We start from the raw sequence: 5,791 nt of genomic DNA on the forward strand, positions 1-5,791 counted from the left end.
AACATGGCTCAGGTGTCTCTGTAGGGATCTGCCCAAGATCCATGCTGTTCTAGGCCACACCACAGCTCCTATTCATCACTCTCTTCCTTTTCAGAGATTTCTGGGGTCACCATTTTATAATCCCATCTCCCATTTTCTTTGTCCTGTTCTCAGGTTTTCTGACACAGTGTCATTGTTCTGTCTAAGCAAGCTGGAATAGTGAGAATCTTGAACAATGATAGTCTAAGAGGTGGACCATTAGAAGGCAAAGATGTGAGTGTCTGCGTGCGTGCGTGCGTGCGTGCGTGCGTGCGTGCGTGCGTGCGTGCGTGCGTGTGTGTGTGTGTGTGTGTGTATGCAGGCCCAGTCTCCCTGATCATTGTCTTCTTTATATGTTGATGCAGGGTCCCTCACTGAGTCCGTTGTAGCTGGTCTGGTGAGCCACCCTCTGTGGCGATTTCCTGTCTCCAATTCCTGTGTGCTGGGATTGCAGGCTGACTACCACAGCCACCTGACTTTGATGTGAGTTCTGGGGATCAGAACTCTGGTCTTCACACTTGCTCACAAGTACCTCATGTGCTGAGCCATTGCCTCAGCCCAGGGTTGTGCTTTGCATAGCTCTCTGAGAACAAGGGGGACTGATTTTCTTCTCCCTGGGCCTGCTCTCTATTGTTCACGTTGTGGGCCCAGACAGCAGCTACCTCAGGTTTCACACGGTTGTCCTTGGATTTCCTTGTCTTCCAGAAAAGTTTGACAAGAGATGTGTTGTTCAAAACTTTACTTAGTTATATATGTGTGAATTTGTGTGGAATAATGCTTTTGTACACTGGTTTAGTAAAACACTGATTGGCCAGTAGCCAGGCAGGAAGTATAGGCAGGATAAGCAGACCAGGAGAATTCTGGGAAGAGGAAGGCTGAGTGAGGAGATGCCAGCCCATCATCCAGGGAGCAGCATGTAATGGCACACAGGTAAAGCCATGGAACATGTGGCAACACATAGATTAACAGAAATGGGCTGAGTTTAAGTGTAAGAGCTAGTCAGTAGTAAGCCTGAGCTAATGGCCAAGCAGTTTTAATTAAAATAAGTCTCTGTATGTTTACTTGGGTCTGAGTGGCTATGGACTGGGTGGGACACAGGAAAACTTTCAGCCATATAACAGCCTGTCATAGAATTTTCTTGATCTTGTCTATGCTTAGACAATCACAGTCTGAAAGTTGTTAAGGATTCCCATGACTCTACAGGGTCAATGTTTCTTAAGACTCTAGTGGGAGTAAAGAATGCCTCCTGGACAGTGCTGGAAGCAGAGCAGATAATGAACTGTATTTCAATGCGTAATTTAATATGATATTCTGTGAACCTCACAGAATTTTGGATGTATGCACCGGGCTGGCTGGCTCTCCTTAAACAAAAGAAAATGTCTTCTAAAACAAAAGAAAATGAGATAATCACATTTCAAGGTACACAAACCACCATGAGCTCTGTTGCCAGATGAGGTTGGAAAGTGGTTTGTGCCAACCATTGGAGCTGATGATGCACTGGTACCCGCATTTCCAGCACCACACTCACTGTCTGGTGTCACTCACTGCTGACTCTGAGCCCCATCTGTGTTCAATACACGCTTGATGCACCTCTCCGGATGTAAATAATTGACATTTATTAAAAATGACCTTCACCCATCCATGAAAGAAGCTAGAAATAGGTCTTGACTTTTTCCAACTTAAATATTAATCTCTACTATTGGTAAAGTGCCTCAGTTCTTGGTCAGTATTGTGTATTTTGGGATTGCCAGTATTTTATACTTAATGGCATTTTACTCTATTTCCAAAGGATGGAAAAGTTTCACAGGCTCAAAAGAATTTGAATGTAGTACTGAATGATGCTTCAAGCCTCCTAAAAAGAAGACGATAATTTCAAAGGTAAAGCACTTGTCAGTTTCAGTTAGTCAATGGCAACGTAGCACTTACTACTGTCAAAGAAAACTCAGGTATATTCTGAGGGAGTCTAGGGGATTAGAAGCTCTCAAGAAGTGACTAAAATCTTAAACTGTCACCTTCTCTTAGCACAGCGACTAGCTGGTGGGCAGATTTGGGGACTATGGTATTCTCTTAGCACAGTGACTAGCTGGTGGGCAGATTTGGGGACTATGATATTTTAAAAGTTACACTTAGGTTTTCCATTTGATGATTAGAGCACACATTTATCTGTGTGGTATAAAGCAAGTCAGCAAAAAGAAACTGACAAAGACCCCAGAAACAAGACTGGGCCTTTTTATTCTATGTCCTTTAATATGACGGTAGTTTTCAACTTTCTTTGAATGTATACATTATTTTTATAACAGTTTAATAAGAATATAAAGGTAAAATAAAGTAAAACAGATAAATCTCAGTCCTCAGAGAAGTTAGTGCACCTTCCTGGAACATGTCAGGCGTGGTGCTGGGTCCTTTCCATGTTGTTCCATGATGGCTGTGCCGTCTGAGTGAAGGCTCACAACAAAGATGGCTGCCTGGGCACTCTTTCTGTACTGTACCCTACTCCACCCCTTAGAGGACAGAGCTGCTTCCCAAACCCCTGGACCTTTCATGAAGATAGTCCTGAGTCAGTTTTGAGCCTAGCATTAAAAACTCCTGGCAGGTTCTGCTTTAGCCAAAAGCCATGGAAGAGTTATAATCAATCTGGGCCACATGCTGTGGTGAAGTCTAAGCCGGTCACATGGAGAAGCCAAGTGTAAGATGTATCTGCTTCTTGTGACTTCTGTAATAAATTTCCACATACTTTGTGACTTCATCTGATGGAACTTAATTTTCCCCTAACTTGGAAGCCAGAAGTCTAACATCAAGATGTTGGCAGGTCTTGCTTGCTTTGAATGCCCCTTAAGGGAGGCTGGTTCTCGCTTGCTCCAGCTTCAGTCAAGTTCTATGAAAGAGAAGGTGGGATAGCACATCTCGGTAGGGGGGCTCTGTAGGGGAGCAGTCTCAGGCTCCAGTCATCCAGGAAAAGGAAGCTGTGAGCGATGCTTCTGCACACTCTGTCAACATCTGTTCTCTGACCATGGGAAGGCCTGGCCATTACCTTGGGTCTGAGGCCCAGTAGGACAGCAGTTTACATGCACAGTCTTAAGTGATCTCAAGGCATGTTATTAACTTGGCTCCAAGGTCTGGCAAAAGTCCAGTCCCTTTGAAGGCAAGAGATATTTTCAGAAAATGTCTATATTTGATGAAAAATGCACAGGAAGTGTCTGGCACAAGGTTAGTGCTTTACCAGCATGAGTGAGACAAAGGAATGGTATGACATGGGACTCTACCACGCCTTCACTGAGGTCATGAAAAGAAGCAAGAGGTCAGGAAAAGGAGGGAGCAGAAGGTCACTCATGTCAGTGTTCCTACAGGCCTAGAGGCCGGCTCACATGTCCATGCCAGCCGAGCACACAAGTGATGCCCAAGTTCTTTGAAATGCCTCACGTGAGGGATGTAGCTTATGCGAACTTCATGTATCAAAGTTCAGTCATCCCTTGGTGTCTATGGGGGACTGAATCCAGTTCTCTCATAGATACCAACATCTCAAGATTCTTGATTCCATTTTGTAAACAGCATAGTATATTCTCCTGCAAACCTTAAGTCATTCCTAGATAATTTATAATACTTCATACCAATTTCATCTGAACAGGTTTTTTACTATATTGCTTAAGGAGTGATAACAAGGAAAGATGTTGTAAGTAAATTGTGATGTGCCCCTCACTGAACTGTCAGTACTGTATGAAATCTTTTCCCTTTTTTGAGGACCCCCCCCCTACAATGCTGGCAGCTGGCTTAGCTTTTTCCTTCTCCCAGTATGAGATTCGTGGGGAGATTTCAGTCCCTGGGGGTGCATTGTCTCAGTAGTCTGTCAGCCAGAGGCGGGCACAGTGTCTCTTCAGAATGTCTTCATTTCTGGCTGGATGTGAATAGCCCAGTCCTTACCAAAAAGAGATGTCAGGAACAGCCACGCTGTGTCATTAAGCAAGGAGGAAAGCAGCACCAGTTGGTTTCAAATACTTTTACAGCAGGGACAAGGGTCGAGTCTAGACCTGGTCAGCGGGAGGTGCCAGGCTGCTGAGTGCCACAGACCTTCTTCAGGCTTTGACTCCACCCTTCATTTCCCTCACAGGGTGCCTCGGACCCCGGACATGACTGTCTGTAGAAAGTCCAGAGATTTCCACATCCAGTGTGGGGGAAGAGCGGTGACAGTTCCACGTCTGTGTCCACTCACGTGTCATTATTAAACAGCTGAGCAGATGCAGCTAAAGGCCCGACTCTAGCAGGAAGCACAAAAACGTTCCTTATAAGGAAGTTGCCAGAATTATACACATTTCTGCAGGGCCCAGGCTCCTGCATTTGATGGCACAGCACACACGGTGCCCTACCCCCAGCCCAGTGTTGTTGAGTTTGGAAGTTTCCATGCTGATGTTTCTTGATGAGCGAAATTGCCTTAGGGTAATTTGGAGCGAGACATTGAGGTTATTTTTGAACTTATGCTATTATAAGTAATGACAGAAGGAATAACTGTGTGCACAGGTCATTGTGCACGTGTGACTAACTTAAATTACGATATTAATTTGTGAAATCTCCTCTCTATTGGATATGGGGGGCCTCAAATTGAATCATCATGTGTGCTGTCAAATGTATACCATGTAATTTTGACAAAGAAAATGAGAACCATCCTGTTATTTTAAGTGATCCGATTGTTTTACTTCTGCCCTTAAACTTAGCTTTTTAGTGATTTGAAGTGGAAACTAACGGGAGGAAACAATGTGTGTGGGTCCAGTCCCCTACAAAGCAAAACAGCGAAGCCTGCATTCCTCTAGGTTTTGGCTCTTTAAGATGCCAACAGCTGCATGACTTACATATAACCAAGATCTCTTTCTTATACTTGTGAAGGCTTGAAGCCCACGGTCAAGTTGTTAACAGATCTAGTGTCTCTCGAGGAACCATTTCCTGTTTCCTGCTTTCTAGATGGTTATCTTTGGCTAGACATGCATATGGTAGAAAGAGACAAAGATTGTTTTCTCTTCCACTTTCTTTAAAAATATATTTATTTGTTTATCTTTTATTGAGGCATGTGTGAGTGTATGTGTGTATGTCTTGCATGTACATTTTTGTGAATGTGGAGGCCAGAGGACAAGTTCAGGTTTCATCCTCAGGAACACTATCCACTTCCTTTGAGACAGAGACTCTTGTTGGCCTAGAACACACCAAGTAGGCTAGACACACTAACCAGCAAGCCCCAAGGACCTTTGTATCTCCTCTTCTCTGGTGTGGGCTCTGGGGCTCAGACTCAGGTCTACATATTTGCACGAAGCACTTTACTGACCGGCTGTCCCCTGGCCATTGGTTCTTTCTCATACGAAATAACCTCACGTGTGAGTGTTCTGTCTCCATGACCTACTTACCACTCACAGGCTCCAACTACTAATGCTTAACACACATTGGTGGTGAAGATTTGAGATATTTGGGTCTGTGGGGAGGGGGGCACACAACGTTCAGACCTCAGTAGTCCTCTGAGGTATTGTGTCCTTTTTATAGGCATAGTTGACAGCTATTTTTAGGTAAAGACATTTAGCCATTATTTTAACTCTCGGTAAGTGGTTATAATGGGCTTGGGCCATGAATTCAACAAATATTTAATGAGCATGATGGCAGAGACTAGAAGGGAAGCCAGTGCACTTTCCCCCAGCCCTGGGCCTATAATATGTGTATGAATAGTTCCTCAGCCTCCCTTGCCGTTGGATATTGACATGTACCTGTGCTCTGACCAATGAATGTGGGTGGAAGTATG

The 5,791-nt window shown here is 44.3% G+C and overlaps 1 long non-coding RNA gene across 1 annotated transcript; it reads left to right on the forward strand.

Annotated features, from left to right (window-relative positions):
* The first annotated feature begins 388 nt into the window (after positions 1–388).
* Positions 389–4,638, forward strand: LOC131910264 (uncharacterized). Its single transcript, XR_009379082.1, has 3 exons — positions 389–501; positions 1,808–1,896; positions 4,124–4,638. It is a non-coding gene; the product is annotated as an uncharacterized LOC131910264 (long non-coding RNA).
* The last annotated feature ends 1,153 nt before the right edge of the window (positions 4,639–5,791 follow it).

This window comes from Peromyscus eremicus, chromosome 5 (assembly GCF_949786415.1).
Source record: "Peromyscus eremicus chromosome 5, PerEre_H2_v1, whole genome shotgun sequence".
In the NCBI taxonomy this organism is placed as follows: domain Eukaryota; kingdom Metazoa; phylum Chordata; class Mammalia; order Rodentia; family Cricetidae; genus Peromyscus; species Peromyscus eremicus.